This window comes from Hermetia illucens, chromosome 6 (assembly GCF_905115235.1).
Source record: "Hermetia illucens chromosome 6, iHerIll2.2.curated.20191125, whole genome shotgun sequence".
In the NCBI taxonomy this organism is placed as follows: Eukaryota; Metazoa; Arthropoda; class Insecta; order Diptera; family Stratiomyidae; genus Hermetia; species Hermetia illucens.
This window is the reverse complement of record NC_051854.1, coordinates 67,165,600-67,191,136: the sequence shown is the minus strand read 5'-3', so window position 1 is coordinate 67,191,136 and position 25,537 is coordinate 67,165,600. Positions and strand designations below refer to the sequence as shown.

The following is a 25,537-nucleotide window of genomic DNA, read 5'->3' as shown; positions in this document are numbered from 1 at the left end:
GTGTATTCTTAAGCCCCAATGAACAGGGCGGAATAGCGATAGTATAAAAAGGCAGAAGAGAAACCTTGGAGTGGAAGCCTGGCAGGTTTGTTTACTTTTTCATTCCGGGTTCTTAACTTGTTTCCGGTAAAACTTTCATAAAAGGAGATAAGCAACAGAGCGCTAATTGACAAAATTCTAAAGAGGGGACATCTGCTTGAAGCCTTTTTTAGTACTAGGGCTAGAAAAATATTCTAGTTCCGGCTGATTTTCTAATGAAGCAATGATTAACTGGTGGACAACTCAAATTTCTAGAAAAAAGAAAATATTGGCTCCATGTGGGAATTATCATTTTCAAATACATTATTTATGGCGGCATAACTTATAAGGGTTTTTTCCGTAACTGATTGATAAACTGACTACTTTCGTTTGAGTGCTCTCAAGAACAAAGGCAGGCTCTGGCTATTGTATATATGTATCTGCATCTAGTTCTGATTGCATAACTATGAAACAGATAGAAATCTTAGCACTTAAAATAGATTTCGTCCCTGATAGGCACGAGGGACCATAGCAATCATAATTTCTCATAAAAATCCGATAATCCAAGATATTTTGGAAGCATGTTTCATCCCACATAAATTCTACTAAATCCACAACAAAAAAAAAGAAAAGATTTGAAAAATTAATAATTATAGAAAAGAAATTGATGCTTTTATTTTTGGGAACAATATGACGCATTTTTACCCGTTCGAATTTACGCAGTGATTTTCCCAATTTACGGGCCATTGACCGATTTTCATGGGGCAATATCTGAAGTCTTTTAAAAAGTATGCTGCGGCTAGACGTTCCGTAAAATCTAATGTAAAAGAATAATACAATATTTTTAGAAAGTAGCATTTTCCGTATAGGATTATCTTATTTTTTCACACTTTGAATCATAGTTTTCGCACTTTATGCAGACATATGTTGAGTGCTCTCTTGGAATGTCTGCCAAAATTATCTTTTGAGGTCAAGTTTAAGGTTAGCTGGTTTGGATCGATAGTGTGTAAAAGAAGCAGTAAACGTTGAATTATGGAAAATAGTAACAATTTATTAAATAATAAGAATTTTCCATGGATGCTTTTCTTTACTGCATTTCAATTTTGTCATGTTCGGTCTGTTGTCAACTAACACACTATTAATTGTCAGCAATTGAAATTATTAATTTTAATTATTAATTATTAATTTTAAAACTGTGGCCATTTACTTGCATTAATAACAAGTCGGGAAACCGGAAGCTGGACGCTTCAGATATGAAAGGTTTTGTGTATTTCCTTTACAAAGACATTTGAATGCGAATTTGTCCCATTGGTACGTAACATGTAATATACACATATATTAGGTTGGGGAAAAATTAATGCCGTAGTTTGTCAAGAGATGGCGACACTTAAACATATCTTATGTTGTACTTATCGCATCGGGTCATACGGCGATTTGAAGACGATAATCTGGGCTACAGGTGTCTCTTTAACAGTTTTACGGTCGTACGTTTCAGTCTCAAGTTATAGTGCGTCAAAGATGGAGTCCACCAGGGAAGAAATTCGTCATATTTTACATTTTTACTACTGATAGGTAAAAATGCAACGAAAGTGGCCAAAAAAATTTGTGAAGTTTATGGGTCCGATACTGTAACGATTCGCACAGCACGGCGTTGGTTCGATCGATTTCGTTCTGGTGTAGTTGATGTCGAAGATACACCCCGTACTGGTAGGCCAATCGTAGTACAAACCGATAAAATCGTCGTACAAACCGGTAAAATCGTCGAAATCATCCAAGTAGACCGGCATGTGAGCATTCGCTCGATTGGCCAGGAACTGGGTAAGGACCATAAAACCGTTTGGAACCATTTGCAGAAGATTGGATTCCAAAAAAAGCTGGATGTTTGGGTGTCACACGAGTTGACGGAAAAAAATCTCTTGGATCGAATCAACGCCTACGATGCACTGCTGAAACGGAACGAATTCAACCCATTTTTGAAGCGGATGGTGACCGGTGATGAAAAGTGGATCACGTACGAAAATCCCAAGCGAATAAGATCGTGGTCGAAGCGCAGCGAGCCGGCCCAAACCATCGCCAAGCCCGGATTGACGGTCAGGACGGTTTTGCTGTGTGTTTGGTGGGATTGGAAGGCAGTCATCCACTCTGAGCTGCTCAACTATGGCCGGTCCTCTACTGTGAGCAACTCGACCGTTTGAAGCAGGCGATTGACCAGAAGCGGCCAGGATTAATCAATAGGAATGGTGTTCTGTTCGACCAGGACAATGCTCGGCCTCACACATCTTTGATGACTCGCCAGAAGCTACGGGAGCTCGGATGGGATGTCCTATCGCACCCACCGTATATTCCGGACCTGGCACTAAGTGATTACTATCTCTTCCGGTCCATGCAAAACGCTCTTGTTACTATTAAGTTCGCCTCAAAAGAGGCTTGCGAGAACTGGCTGTCTGAGTTTTTTACAAATAAGGAGGGGGGTTTTATAAGAGAGAGGGATAATGAAGTTGCCTTCTAAATGGCAACAAGTTTGCGAACAAAACGGCGCATATTTGACTTAAATCGGATAGTTCTAAGTTTGCTAAATAAAGCGTTAAAATTCGATCACAAATACGACATTACTTTTTCCCTAACCCAATATTATGTGAGAATATCCACTTTCAAGTGATATTGACATTCAAAATCTTGAATTTCCAAAGAAGTGACAACTTTGACCTATTATTACTTCGTTAGTAACGGTGCGATTTTCACCAAACTTGGTAGGATTTTTTTTTTTTTTTTTTTTTTTTTTTTTTTTTTTTTGGAGTAGGGTAGGTGAATGCGTTTACGCACAGAGTGTTGGACTCCCGCAAAAGCACGCTGGCGGACTACCAACTAAACACCTCCCTGTCATCAGAGAACTAGCCTGGAACCGTTTGACACATTACTTCGGGCTAGCCCTCCCGCTCTCCCGGCTTTGGGAGCCTTCAAGTCAGGGAATTCCTTTCACCAACGGGAGGGGAGGGGAGGAAGGGAGTTGTTAGTTAAGGGAACCCCTTACCGTCCGATCCCTCTGCCGGTCGAGTTCAATCTTCTTCGTAGTAAGAAGAGCCCGAACATAATGCGCAATACGATTCCAGCTGCCAGCGCTCTTCAGCATCTCTCTGACAATGTTGTCTGGAGAGAGCTCCCCTGTGTCTGCATAAAGCTGCTGGCGGAGGCCGTCCCACCTCTCGCAAGAGAAAAAGGTGTGTTCAGCGTCATCCGGCACTCTATTGCAGAACACACAATCAGGAGATCGCGCCTTCCCAACCCTGTGCAGGTAAGACTGAAAACCTCCATGCCCACTTAGAAGTTGGGTAAGGAAGTAATCAATCTCACCGTGCTTTCTGTTCAACCATGGGTCTAATTTGTCGATGAGCCGCGCAGTCCACTTGCCCCTTGGCTCATTTTGCCAAGAAACTTGCCACTCGTTAAGGGTGCGTTGACGTTCTTCACGGGCAACCACTTCTCTTAAGTTTTCGCCCTTACGGCGATAGATAGCTTTCCGCTCCTTGGCAAGGAGGGCAACGGGGATCACTCCCGCAATCACCATCACAGCCGGTTCGGAGACAGTGCGATAAGCAGACGCCACTCGCAAAGCTCCCCGCCTCTGCACTTGAGCTAGGCGTTTACGATGCACCTCCTTGTCAAGGGCATCAGCCCATACCTCCGCACCATAGAGAAGGACGGACTGCGTTGCTCCCATGAGGAGACGTCTCCTAGTTGATACAGGGCCGCCCACATTCGCCCTTGGTAGGATTAAGCTCTATATTATAGTCTACATTGCTTTCGTAGTGCAAGGATGAACTTAAGGGGGGTTCTGCAGCCAATTACTGAAAATTATAGTAATCTACTATTATTAAGAGGGTCATCCCGTGTGTCGGATCCGCGGAATCGAATTTTTTTTTTGCATCAAATATATCTAGATTTAGTGTAGAATATATTGGCAAAGTGATTTTTAAGGCTTTGTGTGAAACAAAACCTTACTAGAATCGAGACGGTGTTTGTCTGTCCGTCTGTCTGTCTTTTTTTTTTTGTTGAGGAGGTGGAAATCTTCAAAAAGACACTGGTCTGGACACACCAGCGTGTGGGATTTTTACCCACTAAAACCACCCCCGACTCCCTCCCTGCCCCGCGGAACCACCATAAGGTATTACATCACGGGGCGGAGTCAGCTCACTCTAGCTTTGTCACCTTTCTTCTATACGCGGCGCACGTGACCGCGCTTTTCTCCTTTCCTCTGCCTTTCGCAATTTATCTTGAATAGATGCGATCATGGAGTTGACGGCATCCCAATTCTCTTGATGTGCTAGCATTTTCGTTACCAGATTTTCTGGTACCAGCACCTCTCCTAGAGTCTCCTCTAGATTCCTCCTTTCTTCCACAAATCTCGGACAGTGGAAGAATACATGCTCTGGGTCCTCCTGGGACTCCATTGCAATTTGGACAATCGGGTGAGGTCTCCAATTTAAACCTGTGAAGGTATTGGAGATATCCTCCGTGTTCCGTGAGATGGGGTGAGAACTGGGAGAGATTATAATTAATCTCACCATGTCGTCTCTCCAACCACTTCTTGATGGCAGGAATGAGCCTGTGCGTCCACCGGCCCTTTCCCGAGCGTTCCCACCGCTCTTGCCATCTATTTATGGATCTCTCCCTCTCAGCGTTCTTCGTCCGTGATGAGGAAGAGGTTGGCTTTGCATTGTATATATTCGCCATCTCATCTGCCAAGATGTCAATCGGCATCATTCCAGAGATGACGAATGCTGCATCATCTGAGACAGTCTTGAAGGCAGAGCATACCCTCAGGGCTGTCCTCCTGTAGACTGAACTCAGTTTGGTAGCATTCCCTGACATCCAAAACGCCTCCCTCCAAACTGGGGTCGCATAGAGCATGATCGAGGTCACCACCCTGGCTATAAGAAACCTAGAGGTATGCCGTGGCCCTCACACGTTCGGCATCATCCTCGCCAGGGCCATACTAGCAGTGGATGATTTATCACAAACATACTGTAAGTGTTGCTTATAGCTGAGCTTCCTGTCTATCACCACCCCCAAGTATTTGATGGTTGGCTTGGAAGTGATGATATGATTCCCGAATCTAACACAGGCGTAATTTCTCTTCCGGCGCTTCGTGATGAGGACCGCTTCTGTTTTTTCCTCCGCAAGCGTCAAACCAGAGCTTTCCAACCAGCATTTGACAGCACTGATTGCCTCGCTTGAGTATAACTCAGCATCTTCAAGATGCTTTGCGACAACAACCAGTGCTATGTCGTCAGCGTAACCCACCACTGTGGCTTCCTCCGGAAGGGGAAGATTAAGTACATCGTTGTACATGATGTTCCACAGTAGTGGGCCCAATACGGAGCCCTGTGGGACACCGGCGGAAACAACGTACTCCTGCGGTCCGTCATCAGTGTCATACCATAGCCTCCTTTCAATTAAGTAACTATCGACGATAGCAGCGAGATAGCCGGGAATACCAATCTTCGCTAGGGATTTCCGTATTAGATTCCAATTGGCCGAATTGAATGCATTTTTCACGTCCAGGGTTACTACCACGCAATATTTGCTGGTACTACCCTTGCATCTTCGGCCAAGCCAGTAACCAATTTGATGGCATCAATGGTTGATCTGGCTTTTCGGAACCCATACTGCCGATCTGAAAGGCCGCCTTGGCCCTCAACGACCGGGAGTAATCTATTATAGATTACCCGCTCTAACATTTTCCCCACCGTGTCCAAAAGACATATGGGTCGGTATGACGATGGTTCACCTCGAGGTTTACCAGGCTTAGGCAGAAGTACCAACTTCTGTCCCTTCCAAGCCGCCGAAAATATTCCTTCGGACATGCACGCTTCAAACAGCTCAGCGAACATGTCCGGTCTGGATTTCACGGCAAGCTTAAGGGCCTTATTCGGCACTCCGTCCAGGCCCGGCGCTTTATTGTCTCCTATTCTGCTGCAGATCTCCAGCAGCTCGTCTCTGGTGACTGGAGGAATTGCCGTCACATTCAGAGGTGGCCGTCTGTCTGTCTGTCTGTCACACCCGATTTATTCGGAAACGGCTAGACCGATTATCACAAAAATTGGTGAGAGTATGTAATCTGGTGTTCCCTTTACATGCAGTAAGTGGCGCCATATTGTGTTAAATTTAAGGGGGGCTCCCGATACAAGTGAAAGGTCCAAATTTTTTTTTCACAGAATGTAGCCATGTGGGGTATCAGACGAAAGGTCTCAATTAGTACTTTTCGAAACTGGTTCAATATTTGATATTGGGTGAAACATAAGCGAGTGAAGGCTCAAAATATGACCCTCAAAAAATGTAACAGGTCTCGTTCTCAGAACTTATCCAACCGAAAAATCTGAAAAAAATCACAGTGGTGCATCTTTATAAAATCTAGGCCTCAAAATATATCCGGTTCCGATATCTGCACAAATAAAGCTAATAATAGTATATTTCCACATTTTAGAAATTCACCCGACACCCCCCTTATGTTCACCCCAGAAATACAATTTGGCATGCGTGTAATCAAGAATATAATGCACAGTTTGGTCAAGTTTGAAGAAAATCTAACTATTATTAACAAAGCTATAGGGGGTGAAACTTTACAATTTTTTGTGAATTTCGTGCACTCTAAAACCCGCATGTCGTCATCATCACATATCAATTCGTCAATACCAGAACGAAATGAATTCTTATGAATTGGGTCGCAGAGATTTATTTTGTTTTAGTTTTTTAGTTTTTTGTCAACCAGACATGTGTGTATGTAGGTATATAATATATGCGTGCTAATGAACTTTGCGGGTAGTGCCTAATTCAGATAGATATAAGACATAAATCGGAAATATGGGTACGATAAATCTATATACATACGTGCATATATGTGTACAGTATTCGGAAATAGGCAGTTTGTTTGTTTAGGGTGAGCGTAATATCTATCGTTGTAATATGTACGTATGTCTCGTAGTTTGGAAAAATATGAAGGAATATGTTGGGTTTGTAGCTATATACGGATAGAAAAATGTGCATTGAAATTTCTTACATAAGATGAACACAAAACCTTTATACCCGAAGCGCGAGCTTCCAGTATTCCGACTTGTTTGATATTCGGAGTGGTTCGGAAATTATAGTGTTAAACACGTAATAAGTCGCATTCCAGATTTATGTCGATCGCCGTAATAAAGCGCCTATTTATCGGTCCGAATGATATTCGGATTGAAGGCATGTGTTTCTTAAAGAATCCTAAGGTTTATGGACTAGGTATACCAGATTAATGGCCAGTTAAGGTTTTATGGTTAAAAATCGCATTCTACTTTTTAAATGCGTTTTTCTCGAAACTGTATATTGAAAATCGGCTGCCATCATAGCCCAAAATCTACCCAGCCAAGCGGCAGCCTGTCGATTTTTCGGTTTGGCAGTTTCTGAGAATGGCCCCGTTAAATAAATGATCACTTTCGACCCCCCGCACTCCCCACCTTTTCAACACATGTCAAAACTAAGACTGGCTTCGGAGAGTACTAAGCGAGACCTTCCATTTGATACCCCACATGACTATAGTTGATGAAAAAAAACTCACACCCCCCCTTTTGCATGTATGAGGACCCCCCTTGAATTCAACGTAAAAGGATGTAACTCACTGTATGCGTGAGAGTTCACAGATCCGATCTTTCCACTTTGGTGTCAATCGCTTCTACAGTCTCCGAGAAAATTGCGTGTGACGGACAGACAGACAGGCGGTAAACCGATTTAGATTTGATTTTACACAAAATCTTAAAAAAGTGGGTAATACATTTTTCTCCTTCTTCATAGAATCTATCTATCTATCTTCATCTAATTACGATACTCTAAACTTTCTTTTCTTGCAAATTAAAATTTTTTCGCATTTCATATTATTATTATGCAAAAGAAATGCGGGCTCAACCGGGATTTGAACCCGGGACCTCTCGCACCCAAAGCGAGAATCATACCCCTAGACCATTGAGCCGCTTGGAGGACCGCCTACTCCACGAGTTTATATATTAAGTTAGGTCGGTAAAATTGCGCTTCAACCATGAAATCAATAAACTAGTAGTCCATGACCGGTTTCTCTACATTTTTCACCGAATGCTCCAAAAGTTGTTTCCCAAAACGTTTGTAACTAAGAGACGTGGCCGTTGGTGCTCAAGCGACTAGTAATGCGTACGCCTTCCAATGTGGCTGCGCTTTTTCAGTAATTCAAGTTCGCTTTCCTTCCGTGACCAAAAGCTCTTCAACTGAATTGCAGATGATGCGCACTCACCAAGAATCAATTAAATATCGTTACTCGCTTGTATAAATGCAGCGGGAGTATTTTACGGCTAACGAATCTAGTAGGCCACAGAACAAAATACTCTTACGAATCTCCGAAACAAGATTGACTCACCGAAGTCAGTTTATAGCGTTGACGTGAACAAAAATGATTAGATAAGCATTTAAAAAATTCTATCTCAGGAATTAATCTTCATCATTTTAGTTCTAAGATTGAATGGCTTTTCCGGAGTAAGTACTGGCGTTAACTTTGACATGGGCACTCCAGTGCTTATAAAGTTATTCCATATTGCTCTGGTACAAACAACTTTTCTTACAGAAAGATTGAAGGTATAGATATGAAGTTAATTGGAAAGCGTAGTTTCTCGCAATAAATCAAAATGGGTTTTTTTCCAGCGATCTGAGCGTCAACTGCACCCATCGTAAAACTTGTTCCAATGTATTGGAAAAGAATTTGTTCAGAACATGTTCCTATTTCTGTAGAGAATTTTAAATGGTTACAGAGAACTACACTTTGAAATCTTTACTTCTACAGTTAGATACTTCCTAGATCCGGGTGCTCTCTTACAGAAACATTGAAAATCTCGATTGTACAAATTAGTCGCATTTAATTAATTAAGCTACGTGGAAAATGGTGGAAGCTGAAGTGTTGAATTGGTTAGAACAGAAAAGTGAATTCTGAGCCAAAAAAAGTGGAGTTTGTTTCGAGATCACTCTATAATATCATCATCATCATCTACAGCGCAACTATCGATATACGGTCTAGGGCCCCTTTAATAAGGATCTCCAAACATCCCGCTTTCGTACCGAAATCCAATCCGATATCCCTAGCAACCTTTTGGAATTCTGATCTACGCGATCGCTGTATGTCAGGAATCGTGCATCATTCGGTAGGAGCGGAAAATTCTCCGGAGGTTTTTCTTCTTGCTCTCCGAATTTCCGAGGAATACATGACATATTAAAAGATTTCTGTCTTGTACAGTAAGATTTTTGACGTTATATTGAAACATTTCGAGTCATCACTAACGGCGCAACAAACGGTATTTGGTCTGGACTTGCCTTAGTATGGAACTCCAGACATCTCGGTTTTGCGCTGAGGTCCACCAATTCGATATCTCTAAAAGGTGGCCTATACCATCGCTTCATCTGAGGCAGGGTCTGCCACGTCTTCCCTTATAGACTTTCTGGACTGGATCATCTTCACTTATATGGATTAAATGATCCGGTCACCGCTACCTATTGAGCCGGATTTTATCCACAACTTGACGGTCGTAGTATCGCTGCGGAATCGTCCATCTAAAAATTCTTCTCTTGAACACGGCCAAAAATTCTCAATTTTTTTTGCTAAGAAATCAAATTTTCAAACGGAATCGTTTTTGTAAACTGAATTGAGCTCTGTTGGCTACCGATAACCGTGCTCAGATTTCATTGTCGTAGCTGTTATCGGTTATGATTTCGAGTGGGACCGTTTTAATAAGCTGAAATAAGTTCTGTGTTTCATCATCATCATCAACGGCGCAACAACCGGTATCCGGTCTAGGCCTGCCTTAATAAGGAACTCCAGACATCCCGGTTTTGCGCCGAGGTCCACCAATTCGATATCCCTAAAAGCTGTCTGGCGTCCTGGCCCACGCCATCGCTCCATCTTAGGCAGGGTCTGCCTCGTCTTCTTTTTCTACCATAGATATTGCCCTTATAGACTCTCCGGTTGGGATCATCTTCATCCATACGGATTAAGTGACCCGCCCACCGTAACCTATTGAGCCGGATTTTATCCACAACCGGACGGTCATGGTATCGCTCACAGATTTCGTCATTGTGTAGGCTACGGAATCGTCCATCCTCATGTAGGGGACCAAAAATTCTTCGGAGGATTCTTCTCTCGAACGCGGCCAAGAGTTCGCAATTTTTCTTGCTAAGAACCCAAGTTTCCGAGGAATACATGAGGACTGGCAAGATCATAGTCTTGTACAGTAAGAGCTTTGACCCTATGGTGAGACGTTTCGAGCGGAACAGTTTTTGTAAGCTGAAATAGGCTCTGTTGGCTGACAACAACCTTCCGCGGATTTCATCATCGTAGCTGTTGTCGGCTGTGATTTTCGACTCTAGAGAAGAGAAATTATCAACGGTCTCAAAGTTGTAGTCTCCAATCTTTATGCTTCCCGTTTGACCAGTGCGGTTTGATGTTGTTGGTTGGTTGGTTTTCGGTGCTGACGTTGCCACCATATATTTTGTCTTGCCTTCATTGATGTGCAGCCCAATCCTGCTGCTTTTATCTGGCCTCGCACATTGGTCAGGGTCAGCCTAGTCAGTCTTATTAATTTCGTCGGGATACCGAATTCTCTCATGGCCGTGTACAGTTTTACCCTGGCTATGCTATCATAGGCGGCTTTAAAGTCGATGAACAGATGGTGCAACTGTTGTCCATATTCCAACAGTTTTTCCATCGCTTGCCGCAGAGAGAAAATCTGATCAGTAGCTGATTTGCCTTGAGTGAAGCCTCTTTGGTATGGGCCAATGATGTTCTGGGCGTATGGGGCTATCCGGCCTAGCAAGATAGTGGAGAATATCTTATAGATGGTACTCAGCAACGTGATACCCCTATAATTGCTGCACTGTGTGATATCTCCCTTTTTATGTATGAGACAGATTATGCCTCGTTGCCAATCGTCAGGCATTGATTCGCTGTGCCATACCTTGAGCACAAGTTGATGAACCACTGGGTGTAACTGGTCGCCTCCATATTTAACCAATTCGGCTGTAATTCCATCGGCCCCTGGCGACTTATGATTTTTTAGCCGATGAATTGCACGGACTGTTTCTCCTATACTTGGTGGTGGCAGTATTTGTCCGTCGTCTTCAGTTGGCGGGACATCCAACTCGCCGATGTTCTGGTTGTTCAGTAGCTCATCAATGTACTCAACCCATCGCTCTAATATTCCCATTCTGTCGGAAATCAGATTTCCCTCTTTGTCTCGGCAGGATGAGCATCGAGGTGTATAAGGCTTCATCCTGCTGACTTGTTGGTAAAACTTGCGCGCCTGGTGCGGTTGCTCCCTGTACTTTTCTGGTTCACAGACTTGTTGGTTCTCTCAGGCTTCCTTTTTCCGTCTGTGAAGTCGCTTCTCCGCTCGACGGAGTTCGTGATAAGTCTCTGCGCGTGCCCGCGTTCTTTGAGAATGCAACATTACTCGGTATGCGGCATTCTTCCGTTCCGTTGCTAGCTTACATTCATCGTCAAACCAGCCGTTCCGACTCCTTTTGCGGCTGGGGCCAAGTATGTTTGTGGCCGTATCCATGATAACGTTCTTCAGGTGGTTATGAAGATCATTTGTTGATGCTTCATCTCCAGGTCCTCTGTAGACTGCGGTTATTGCGGCATCCATTTCCCTCTTATAGGTGTCGCGGAGGGTTGTGTTGTGGATGGCTTCAGTGTTCACTCTCACCTGATTGTCAGACGGGACTCTAGGTGGTATTGTTATTCGAGTTCGGAGCACCATGCCAACGAGATAGTGATCCGAGTCTATATTGGCCTCCCTATAAGTTCTGACATTCATCTAGGCTGAGAGGTGGCGGCGTTCGATCAACACGTGGTCAATTTGGTTGAAAGTGGTCCCATCTGGAGAGGCCCACGTATGTTTGTGGACCGCTTTCCGCGCAAACCAGGTACTTCCAACAACCATTTCGTGTGACCCTGCTAATTGAATGGTCCGCAGTCCGTTATTATTTGTTTTTTCGTGTAAGCTATGGGAGCCAACGTATCGCCTGAATACGGGCTCCTTCCCTACTTGGCTGTTAAAATCCCCAAGTATGATTTTGATATCATATCTGGGACATATCTCCGACTCTGCAGTCTCCTCTGTAGGGGCATGAACGTTTATGAGGCTTATATTTCTAAACTTGCCTCGCAAGCGCAGAGTGCATAGCCGTTCGCTTATGTTTTCAAAGCCGATAACAGCAGGTTTCATTTTTTGGCTGACTAAGAAGCCTACTCCGAGCACATGGTTTACTGGATGACCGCTATAATATATGGTGTAGGGGTTATTCTCCAGGAAACCGTACCCTGTCCATCGTATCCCTTGCAACGCTGTTATATCAGCCCTATATTGGGACAGGGTATCGGCTGGCTGCTTATCAGCTTCATCTCTTCATCTGTGTCTACGAAAAATAAAGGGAACAGCCGCACCAGACGCGGAAATTTAATCAACAAGCCAGCAGAATGAAGTCATATACACCTCGATGCTCGATAAAGATGGAAATCTGATTTTCGATCGTATGGCCATATTGAAGCTATGGGTGGCATATTCTGATGAACCGTTCAACAAGCAGAATACCGGCGTTTTGACCATCTCGTCAACTGAACACGACGGGAAAATATTGCAATCATCAAGCATGGAAGAAACGGTCCGTGCAATTCATCTGCTTAAAAATGATAAGCTGTCGATGCTGGAAACATGCCATTATCTAAATAAAATAAAAATGATTTTTTCCTGAAACGGGATATATTATTTATTAGTATATACATATTTCCTTGGCGTGGAAAAGAGGAACAAGGATAATCATGAAATTTGCAGGGTATGCATGTCAGAAAGCTACCTGACATTCAGAGAAAAGTTCTGCAAAGAACCAGAGGGGTGAGGGGTTCACCCTTTGAGTGACGTATTAATGAACGAGATTGAGAATGATCTACATTCCAAAGGGCTGGTCAAGGTATGTAGATGACATTTTCACCATTGCCCCTGAAGAAGATGCTGGAAGCCTTGAATAAGGTAGATCGAATCCTTAGATTTACAATGGAGGTAGAGGACAATGGAGAACTCCCGTTTCTTGATTTAAGGGTGATTAAAGAAGAGAAGGGCATCTCATTTGACATCTACAGGAAGCCTACACACACGCAGCGAACGATATCAGATAATCTCTAATCACTCCCATTCACATGAGATGGGTCCTTTCCATACCACGATCCACCAATTGTTCACCGTGCTCCTCAGTGCTGAAAGATTTAAGAAAGGAAATAAGTAGAAGTAGACTCATGTAGAAAATGGCGAAACGGCAAGAAATAAGGACAATGACATCCCTCGTTAATAACTTGGAAGGAAAAAGAAAAATATAGGTCACACACTCTGCGGCTTCGTCATAGCTAATAAAAATGATGAAAGGACTTAACATCGACGTGGTGGCATCGAGTAGGACTTACCGGCTCAAAAGCAGGCTGGGATCTGCCAAGGACAGCAAATTAAAATATAAACCAGTGGAATTTATAAAGTGGCATGTCCAGATTATGAGAAGTGCTACATAGGACAAACTATGATAAAAGATTGGTTTCGGTATGCTGAGAGGAGCACGAGAGAGAAGCAGAAACGGCCAGGAGAAAGAATAAGAAGAGCACAACGATGAAATCAATGATAGCAGATATAGCATCACATGGGGTAACGTAGAAGTCATCAATGAATGCGGGAGCAAGAAGAAGTTAGACCAGAAAGGAACAGATTGAATCACGGCACGGGTAGCATGCAATCGAAGCTTCTGAGAGAGGTGGCAAGGGTTGGGCAACATTTGTGTCTCCACCATCTCTAATTAAGTAATCTGGTGCTGCTTGTGTCCGAAATCCATATATACTATATATATACCATATTTACTAATAAATAACTCATTTGCTAAGATTGACTTGAGAACCTTAGCCGCTCTTGAGGTCGATGGGACCGCGACCGATCGACAATTATAGCTTCATACGCTAGATATTGTGGAGGCCTCACTAGATTCTCCCATGGAAAAGCCTATGGAAAATATGTTCTACACGTCGAGAGAATGAACTTTTTAATGGATGAGGATCAACATTTTAAAAAAGCAGATTGCAGCACCTTTTGTTGGGTGACTGCCACTTCTCGCCCATGTTACCACGGGACCACCGTGAAGGGTTACTGTTTCGGAATGTGTTTGGTCTACACCAGTACGATTAAATCACCCGTCCGTCGCGCTTTTTGGGCTCCATCCAGTTCTTGGAGCTTTTTTTGTATCGCGCCCATTGTTGCGCTCTAATTTGCTTCGGACCTCAGCATCTCCACGGGATTATGAGGTCTAATAACTATGTTGAGAGTGCAATCAAACATCTCTCTTTCATCCGTGCATCTTGCACAATGGAACGTAATACGCTCCGAGTACTCGGGTATAGCAGCGCGTTTGGGACAATCGTGGAACTTGGCTAATCCGAAGCGATGTGAATACACCGGATCAGTCTATGGAGCCAACGGCCGTCTTTGAAATGATGCCGTCTCTTGTACAGTTCCTACCTGGTGGCTTTTCGGAATTCTACAGTCACCTTGAATGCGTCCTCTTTCTTTAATAATAATAATAATCTTTGGCGCAACAATCCTACTGGATGAGGGCCTTGAAGTGTGTTAGAGCGTTTCATTCAAGACCGTAACGGTACACTACAGGTTTGCAGTGTCCTATAGGAGGCAATGTGGTCAGCATTGCGCTCACCCGAGATTATTACCCTGACTTGACTCAGGTACTCATTCACAGCTGAGTCTAGTGGTATCCGACGTCAAATCACAATACAAATTCCACTGCCACCAATGAGATTTGAACCACGACCTTCCGTAGCACAGCCTTGTGCTCTAACCGCTGAGCTATCCGGAAACGCCCTCCTCCTTTGGAAGAGACTATGCACCTCGTCTAAATGATCCACGATGATACACACTACCTCGCGTGGCGCATTTGCGCTGCACACCTTCAGCGCGATTGACCAGTATGCCGAACTTACTCTTCCCTGTATCACCGCATTGTTCAGTGCTCCCGCCCAAACAGGTGCCGCGTATAGCAGGTTGGGTTTCATCATCCCTGCAGCTGGTGCCAATATCGATATTAGGTTTCTTTGCTGGTATTTTGACATCGATCATTGTTCCCAGATATTGTCCTTGCGATCCTAAGACTTTTCTTTGGGTCTATCAAGTTTCACCATTCATAATCATGCTTTGATGGCATGAATCGTTTTACTTCCATAAAGTTAGTCCTCCGGATGCCTTGCGTTTACCGCCATCGCTAAGCCGTATCCTAAATAATTAAAATTGCCTCCTTTAAAAGGTAACTCTCGATTATCATAGCCAAAGGACTCAAATAGCAAACGACCAGAGCAAACAAGCTAGTCCGTATCTAAAACTGGAAACTCATCGAGCTGCGGTTCCTCAAGATTCTTATGAACTGTACATGCTACGTGAATCCTTGGCAAAATTTCAGCCGGTAAACCTGAAAACGGTGAATATATCGAGTAAGAATTTATATAATCAATGCATGGACCGTAAGTAAAGTGGGGAATCATCGGCAGATGTATCTTGGCTTTTGTGTATATGAATCTGCTATGGGGACCGCATGCATTCGATGTTATATGCTGGGATTAGGGAATGGTTAATACAATCAAATCGAGAGACTGGAACTTCTAAGGTTAAGTGTTTGGTTGGGGAAGCTATTATCTATTACAAGAGTATCTATCAACAAATTAATTGGTAAAAATGCTTCACGTTCAATTATGTTACAATGGTCCGTGCTATACGCAAGCAACTACCGAAACTCCTTTCTAAATTTGGCCTCTGAAATCAATTTTCATTGACTGGGGCAATGAGGTGATAATGGGATGCGATTATATTAGCCAGCAGTACTGCGTACTTCCTCAGATAGTTAAGCTTATGTGGCTTCGTCAACACATTGAGACAGTCTTACGTTTTCCGAACCTAAATTGATTCATTCTTCTAAACATGTTGAATGAATCCAACTGAGAATGTTACGCAAATACAAACGAGATACGTGACAGTGCTCGCATCTGCGAACTTTTGGCTTTCACATCACCTACGATATTAATTTATGTGACTTACAAAAGTTCCATAAGGCCAGGTCACATGCAAAACTTGGCGCACACAATTAGAATGTATGAAGCTTCAACGTTTAATTGGCTACAAAACTGAACCATAAATTAATTGGCGTAAATATAGTGCGGAATGTTCGAATTGTGAGGGCAGATGCATCCAATTTCAGCGAAATTCTGTGTTGCGCATCTAATGCACATAGAAATAGAGATTAGAGTTCGGTTCCTACCACAATGCTCTGCGCCACGTCAACTTTTGGTGAATGTAGCGGGAAGCGATTAGTATGCAGTCCTTCCTAATAGAAGCAATGAAGCATGAACGCTTTTAAATTTAGCCAAGTTGTTGAGGCACTCGTTGCAATGGAAATAATTTGAATATACATATGTAAATAATCGGTTATGTTTGATCACGTTTGTTGAATTTAGCATTAAGAAATTACCACATGACTGTAGGAACTTATGAATATGTATGATTCAGCGCTATCTCCTGATATGTGCATTTAAACTGTTGCACTTTGCCTTTAGAAACTTTCAGAACAAACCAATTTCTATTTCAAGAACTATCCGTTCGCTTTCCTACACATATATTAGTAGCCAAACATAATCTAATTAGCCCTGGTAATACGGCTTTTTGTGCCTAAATATTTTAAACCCACCTCGTCATGATGACACCTCAGTTTTTCGAACAATCGTTGCCGCGAACCTGTAGACTAAATCAGTAAAGCTGAAAGAGGAAATGAATGTGCGAAATACCTGACCTTCTTTTACTAGTGATTTGTCTGGCCTTCGTAGCTATTGTTATAGCCAGTCACTGCTGAGAACTACATTCTGCATCTCAGTAATCGCCAAATCTACCCAATTCACAGCACAAAGGAAGCTTATTTGGTAGGGTCTTGTAAAGAAACAGATTTTATACAATTCACATATCCTAACTGCTATAGCAAATATATTAATTCTACAAGTTAGCCCGATTGATATGTTTTCTTTTAACTGGTTTTTTGGAGAGAATGAGATCTATCCTGTATCTTGGTAGAGTTCAGAGTCTTATACTAATTTTCCAATATTTTAATTCCTTAAGCCTTCTATGTACTGGTGGACGGCAGAAATTGCTGACCTACGGAAGGAGTGTCATAAGCTCCGCCGTTTGGCACAACGTTTGTACGCCAACGAGGAGGCATGTGCCAAAGGCAGAATATAGATCAGCAAAAAGGAAACTCCGCAGCGCTATAAATAAAAGCAAAGTTCGCGGCGGGCAAAATCTTGTTAATGAGGTGAATGATGACCCGTGGGGACTTGGCTATAAGCTTGTCACTCGGAAAATCGGGGCTCTGCGGAAGCCCTGCATATTGAGCACTGACCAGATGGACTGCATTGTGCGGGCATTGTTCCCCAGACACCCTGTACGGGTTGATGTAAATAGCGCGGAAAGCGTCGTGGATTGCCCCCTTTTCACAATGGGAGAACTCGAAGAAGCGGTTCTCACTATGAAAAACAGGAAGGCGCCAGGTCCTGATGGCATCCCGGCGGAAGTTTACAAACTGGTGTTCCGCCAACGGCCAGAATTGCTGCTGGAAGTGTTCAACGCGTGCTTGAAGGAGGGCATTTTTCCTTGCCGCTGGAAAGTGGCCAGACTCGCGTTGATCAGTAAGGGTAAAGGAGACCCGGAGCTCCCGTCTGCATACCGTTCGCTGTGTATGCTTGACACGGCTGAAGCGATCCGTGCTGCCGGGGACTTATCCGCAAGGCAGTTCGGGTTTAGAACAGGGAAATCTACAGTGGATGTTGTTATGGAGGTACGTTTAATCGAGCCGGGGCACACAACCGCCGATCTCGACGGATAGTGCTCCTCATAACGCTTGATGTCAGAAATGCCTTCAATTCCGTAAGATGGACATATATGCTAGGCACACTAGAGAACTCCTTTCACGTGCCAAGCTATCTCTTGCGGATATTGAGGGATTATCTGAAAGACCACTCCCTGCTCTATGAGACGCTAGAGGGCCAGAGGAGGATGGAAATCACGTCGGGAGTAGCGTAGGGATCCATCCTAGGACCGGATCTCTGGAACGCTTCCTACGATATTCTGCTGGGACGCGATATGCCCGAAGAGTCGCGCCTGATCGGTTATGCAGACGACGTTGCGGCACTTGTTGCCGGACGCACTGTTGAACAGGCGCAAAGCAGACTTGGCATATTGATGCGACGGGTAAGCGGATGGATGACTGCTCACGGTTTCAACCTTGCGCTGGAAAAAACCGAAGTAGTCATCCTGACCAGAAGTAGAATCCCGACTTTGCGTCCCATATCGATCGGCGAGTTGACTATAGAGTCAAAACCAGCGATTAAATACCTTGGTTTAATGCTCGACTCGAAGATGAGCTTCTTCGAGCAAATCAAAGCAGGCACGGACAGGGCTGCAGCAGGAGTCGCGGCCTTGAGTCGGCTAATGGCGAATGTCGGCGGCCCTATATCAACTAGGAGAGGCTCCTCATGGGAGCAACGCAGTCCGTCCTTCTCTATGGTGCGGAGGTATGGGCTGATGCCCTTGACAAGGAGGTGCTTCGTAAACGCCTCGCTCAAGTGCAAAGGCGGGGAGCTTTGCGAGTGGCGTCTGCTTATCGCACCGTCTCCGAACCGGCTGTGATGGTGATTGCGGGAGTGATCCCCGTTGCCCTCCTTGCCAAGGAGCGCAAAGCTATCTATCGCCGTAAGGGCGAAAACTTAAGAGAAGCTATTGCCCGTAAAGAACGTCAACGCACCCTTAGCGAGTGGCAACTTTCTTGGCAAAATGAGCCAAGGGGCAAGTGGACTGCGCGGCTCATTGACAAATTAGACCCATGGTTGAACAGAAAGCACGGTGAGATTGATTACCTCCTTACCCAAATTCTAAGTGGGCATGGAGGTTTTCAGTCTTACCTGCACAGGGTTGGGAAGGCGCGATATCCTAATTGTGTGTTCCGCAATAGAGTGGCGGATGACGCTGAACACACCTTTTTCTCTTGCGAGAGGTGGGACGACCTCCGCCAACAGCTTTATGCAGACACAGGGGAGCTCTCTCCAGACAACATTGTCAGAGAGATGCGGAAGAGCGCTGGCAGCTGGAATCGTATTGCGGATTATGTTCGGGCTCTTCTTACTACGAAGAAGATTGAACTCGACCGGCAGAGGGGATCGGACGGTAAGGGGTTCCCTGAACTAACAACAACTCCCTTCCTCCCCTCCCCTCCCGTTGGTGAAAGGAATTCCCTGACTTGAAGGCTCCCAAAGCCGGGAGAGTGGGAAAGCTAGCTCGAAGTAATGTGTCAAACGGTTCCAGGCTAGTTCTCTGATGACAGGGAGGTGTTTAGTTGGTAGTCCGCCAACGTGCTATTGCGGGAGTCCAACACTCTGTGCGTAAACGCATTCACTTACCCTACTCCCAAAAAGAAAAAAAAAGAAAAAATTTTTTAATTCCGGGGGTCCCATCATTTTTTACGAAATGATAAGCGAAGGTGCGTTAGCAAATGTTACTGGCCATATGTTCTCAATTGGGTTTGCCTTAGCTACATCCTGTATCTATTGCGCTAAGCCATTGCTGAAAGTACCTCAGAAGTAGACGTCCGCCTGTCTGTCTAGAAATCTTAGAAGTCACTGCCGCGCCAAGTTGCAACAACAACACGTGCAACCACTCCCGCTTTCTCCTTCTTCCTTCCTCGCGGAGCCGCCGGAAATCATTACTTCGCGGGTAAGATCACGCTTTAAGCGACCAAGCCTTCCGTTCTTCGCGTCCTCCTTGCGTGCTCCGCTTTTCCACATTCCTTTTGATTGTGGAGTTCACCGCGCACTAATTTGCCTCCGACTTCAACATTTGCCCGACGATTTTCTGAGAGCTCATGCTGATTTTTAGAGAGTCTTCCGGAAATTGAGTCAGATGTTAGTTAATCTCGCCATGTGGTGGCTGAATCCACTCCTCAATACGGGAAATCAGAGTGTGGGCCCAGCGATTCCTATGCGAGTCATTCCACCATTTCTGTCGCTTTGTTGCCTTTGCGGGTAGATTCAGTCTCCTTTTCTCGAATAGACAGCGTGCCTCATTTGCCAAAATGCTCTTCGGAACCATTCTCAGCATACGCTGCCTAGTCTGAGATTGTCCTGAAAATGCTGCATACCATCCGACTGCTCTCATACTCCTGAGCTTCCTCACAGATGGGTACTGCATATAATAGTGTAGAACGCATTACTCCGAGCGGGGAACCCTCCTTCTAGCAAGCACATCTCAAACACGCTGATAAACAAGGCGGGTCTGAATATAACTGCAAGTTTAAGGGTTATATTTGCAACAGCATCCAAACCTAGAGCTTTATTATCACCGATTCTCCAACAAATCTTTGTAAGTTCGACAGTTACCGCAGGTATGGTGAAGATGTCTAACGCTTCTTTATACTCTTCGTGCTGTCCTTTATGCAGGGGGAAGAACGCCGACGCTATACCGAGAAGAAAATGCGTACAGGTCAGTTGTGGTGTTTGATCCCTCATACTCTTCATAACAACTCTGTACGCAGTTCCTCAACTGCTTCTCTTCAAAGTTCCTTCATGCATTCCCACTTGTTGGTGCGTATAGCGTACTTAAGCATATCACGAAGGTTGGCGTATACTTTTCGTTTCTCTTGGAATTCTGGTTTTCTTCTAGATCGTTGGTATATCCTTCTTGCTCGAAAGCATGCAGTATGACAAATCGACTGTTAGTCCCTCGAAAATTGGATATATTTATTGTATTCGCAAGGAACATCTCTAGCCTAGATCAAAATACGGTTCCTGGTGTAGCTTCACAGCCCCAATCAACAGCCCACGCGTTTAGATCACTCGCTATGATTTCGCCGCTAGGTGGCCAATTTATAGCATCTGTTCTCTAAGGTGGCTAACGACCCAGCCTATTTTCACTTGAGTAACTGCGGGCAGTTTGAACGATGCTTCAACGGATAAACTAAGATTTTCGGTGTGCGTGCCTCCATACGCTTTCCAGAGTCCCTCGATTGCGGATTCTGCATTGTATAACCATCTCCTGCTTTTTAGTCCGTAGAACCTCTTGCCCTAAGAACTTTTCCACCTTGTCGAGGAAATCCTCAGCCGTCTTGCCGGAAGACCTCCTTTTTGGAAACATTTGATTCGGCTGACACTTTCTTCAAGGTCGATCAGTTCCAGATCGGATTTAACTTTCCTTCCACGTTGGCATATGTCATGTCACCCCTTTTTGAGATAATAATCTATTCAGGCCGTGTGTATCAAAATCGCTTCGGGTTTCTATCGGCGTTCATCAAGAAAGTGCCTTCTCACCACTTCTCTTTGTTATTATTATAGGCATTGCCACACGGGCAATCCAATGTCCAGCGCCCTATACACTACTTTACGCAGATGATGTTTCCCTAGCGTGTAATAGTAAAGATGATCTCCAAGAACTTGTCCGAAAATGGAACGATCGCCTCATGCAACACGATTTCAGACTGAATCCTGCCTGATCGAAACAACGCTGGGTTCATACGTTGGATGTTGAAAGCCTCGCGACTGTATCCAGATTAGATCTTTGATAGAACAAAATGGCGCAACCGATCACGATGAGCCGACCCCGCTTATCAACGAGACAAAGGTTCAAAAAAGGAAGAATCAATTCGGACCGTAATCTTGTTATGCTGGTCACCTTTTTCTTTACACTAACTGTGGACTTTGCTTGTCTTGTGTTTATTGAACCCGGCGCCGTTTTTGCCTCAATTTCTGTTACTTTGTTCTCGTTTCTCTTTTCTGGTTAGAGGCTTTTTTACTTGTTAGCATTCTGCGGGGGTCCAAACGAACCATTCGCTCCCTCTCTACTCCTCTTTTCGAGATTGCCAGCCTTCGGGTTTTGGTGCGACGTTACTTGTATTGCCTGAGTGACGTTGGCTTACCTCGAAACATAGTACTGTTATCGAAAACTAGCGTGTAGAATAACAACCGTTGTTATAGACAAACCTCCAACCGCGCATTTCGCTAATATCGTGAGCGCTAACAAAATGCATTTCTGGTCATGTCTTGATCGATGTTCATCAATGAAACGCCCTCTCACCACTCCCCATTGTTTTCGTTATGGACACTGTCACAAGGGAAATCCAACGTCCAGTACCCTATTCACTTCTTTATCCAGATGTTTTCCTAGCGTCTCATAGCAAAGCTGATCTCGAGCAAGTTCCAAAATGGAATTATCGCCTCATACAATACGATCTCAGATTGAATCTAACATACAATGAATGGCATCTCGTTGTAATGCGCCAGAATCTCATGGGGAAGCCTACAGATAACAGAAGAAGTGGATGGTTTGGCGCCGGAGATATTATTGCTTTGATGATGAATACCAGGAGCGTCAGTGCCAGCGTTTGGCAAGCCAAAACGAGGTATGCAGACATATAGAACGAAACGCAAGGATGAAGAGAAAAAATTACCAAAATCTCCGATGAACAGCTAATAAAATATTAAGGCTAAAGAAATAAAACATTTTGACGGGGAATTAAAAAAAAACTTCACAACCTTGGGAGCAACAGAACAAGGCAAACCTACAATGTAGTGAAGACCCTAAGTTGTGGATTCCAGCGTAACTGGTACGCCTTATCAGAATGATAATGTCCGACACAACAATGCATGAAAGAGTCAATAATAGCCTGACATATCCGTTTGAGAAAAACGTCGTATTGAAACAATGAGATTTAGAGTCCTATGGGACCCCAAAGGCCAGGGTGGGTTTACGTTTAACATGCTGCTCTTGCACTATGAAGTGGCCAAAGTTGGCGGGTAACCAAACGCTGGCGTACCTTTCCAAAATTTTCAAATAGGAGGAGAAGAGCGAAATGAAATGGTAGTTTCCAATAAGAGTTCGAACGCCACTTTCATGAATGGGGATAATGAGGGCCTCTTTCCACAGGCGAGGAAAATTTTTTTCTTCGAGATTCTTATTAAAAATAATGTGGAATGGACTGACCGTTTTTCAACAGCGTCTGGCCGAGGCCCAACATTGGCACTAAGCTTGCTAATGAGGTACTGAACAAGGAGAGGAGTAAGGAGGGGAATGGTAAGAGATTTAGTTTAGCGACTGCAACTACTAGTAGGAGAGAAGAAGACGGAGGAGGGGGAACCTAGACTGAGGAAAAGTAGTGGCGAAGTAAACCATTGGGAGAAGTTAGCAAAAGAACTAGAGAATTTAATGAAAGGAGGAATTTGGTGGGCGCGATTGCGGAAGTTGCGATTGTGGGACCAGAATGATTGCAGGTTTCCGCGCTCTAGTGGGGCTTCAATATTGGCCAGATATTCCTTTCTAGAGTTAAGTATTAAAAATTTGACATGCAGGCTCCTCTGATTGTTCAATGTGGCACTGCAACAGGTTATACGAAAGTTGCTTCTGAACAAAAAAGGCACGCTGCTTTATAAGTTATGTCAAATCGTCGCATATACGGACGATGTAAACATCATGGTGGGGTCTTACACATCAGCAGAGAACATTTTTGTAAATCTTGACAAAACAGCAAAGAAAGTTTGTCTACGACCTAACGAAAATCAGATGAAAATTATGACACAAACGACCAAAATGACACCCAACAGACAAAATATAACGATTGATGATTTCAACTTGGAAAATGTAGACAATTTTGTCTACTTAGGTGAACGACGATGGATGAAAATGAAGTTGAAGAAATAAAACGCTGAATTCTGTCGAACCCAGCTGCATATACAGACAAAAACTAATCAATATCCTCGAAAGGAGGGTCCTGAGGAGAATATAAGAAGCTAAAGGGGAGGACGACCCATAGCCAATCAGATTCAACTATGAGTTTTATCAAATATTTAACGACCCTGGAGAAGAGAAGAACACAGACCGGTGGGAAATGCTTGAAGGTGTAGGACAGATTCTGTTGATCGAGATGGTCGGAGAAAGGACATCCTGAACAAGAAGGCTCGAAATGGGCTGCATAGTTTCAACAATGACGTCGATAGTATCTTACTATGGATATTTTTTTTTTAAATGAACTGAGAAGCTTATGCTAGGAGTACAACATATTGCATGTAATATAAACCACAACATAGGGCACGATATTGGAAAGTCTGGTGGAAATCCTGAAATTAATAACGACATGAAAGAAGATCAAAATTGTGTAATTATACCTTAACGTATCGTAGATTCCGAGAATTACGTTTGAATGAAACAACTGTGTATCCGTGGGTTGTTACATATCTTTTAATTCAAGCTCCCTGTGTCCGGCTTCTGACTTGTTGCGATTTGACCACATCTCCATTATCATGCGTCTAAACTGGAAATAAATGGTTCGTCGTCGATCATTTGTTTCTAATTTTGTCTAATATAACTAGAATCAGCCTTTTTTTTCTCCAATCAATAATAAACCATTTCCCAGTTTCAGCGTCTTCAAATACGTTTTTTTTGCATCTGCATCCATCTCGATTTTTCCGTAAAATCCTTTCCCGACATTGTCCCACTTCAATCGATTGCTTGCTGATCTTAATACCACGCATCTACGACTGTGTCTGATACACTCTGCAGATAGGTAGGTGCGAAGTTACCCATGTTACAGGTGATCGATGAGTTCCCTGCGATATTGTTGTTTGTAGAATTTTTGTATGCAAATTGATGTGCGGAACAAACCTCGAACCATCATGTTTTGTTTGAAGGTTCGATTTCTGACTTGCTACAGCGGCACACTTGTATCTTCAAGACGTATCTCTTTCAGGTGAGAGACAAGATCATTGTAGCAGATCTCAAAGTGGCCAATTTGCGAGTTGGCCTGGATGAAGGCGTGGTGATCGATTGGTTCAAGGTGCACAATATAATCGTTCGTCTTTAGTAGTAACTCGAAATAGCGTTGTATGAACTGAAATGAACTGATCTTTTTCACTGTTTGATTAAGATGTCTAGGGGAAATGATAGATGAGTCTTGCGAACAATGATTTAATGTCATTTTATTCAAATTTCTAGAAACATCATGTTGTGTGTTCTCCAAAGTGAGTGGGTGGCTTCTATAAGGTTGTAAAGGGATTATATGATAATCTTCTTGTCCCGTTAAATTGAAAATTATCGACTGAAGATTAGATTGCATTGTATTTGACATAAACATTTACCATCTTCCTAAATTGCCGCAACAGCATCGAAGTTCCCCCTCAAAAAGTGGTCTCCCCTCACTATCGCAAACATTATCACTTTCATTTGCAGCCTTGGAGGTGCTTCATCGATTCCAATCAAGATATTCCATTATGTAGATAGCCTAATTCACGTCACATTTTTACCATAAATGCATAAAATTGATGCGATCTGGATTACCGTTCCAGGTCCACGACTGCGGCTGCCCT

At 43.7% G+C, this 25,537-nt stretch overlaps 1 protein-coding gene and 1 non-coding gene across 4 annotated transcripts in view; one reads left to right on the top strand and one right to left on the bottom strand.

The window, feature by feature from the left end:
• The window catches only part of LOC119659251 (calcium uptake protein 3, mitochondrial), a 207,594-nt gene that overhangs the window by 21,109 nt on the left and 160,948 nt on the right, over positions 1–25,537 (top strand). The gene's annotated exons all lie outside the window — the stretch shown is intronic.
• Trnap-ugg lies at positions 7,946–8,017 on the bottom strand. The gene has a single exon. It is a non-coding gene; the product is annotated as a tRNA-Pro (tRNA).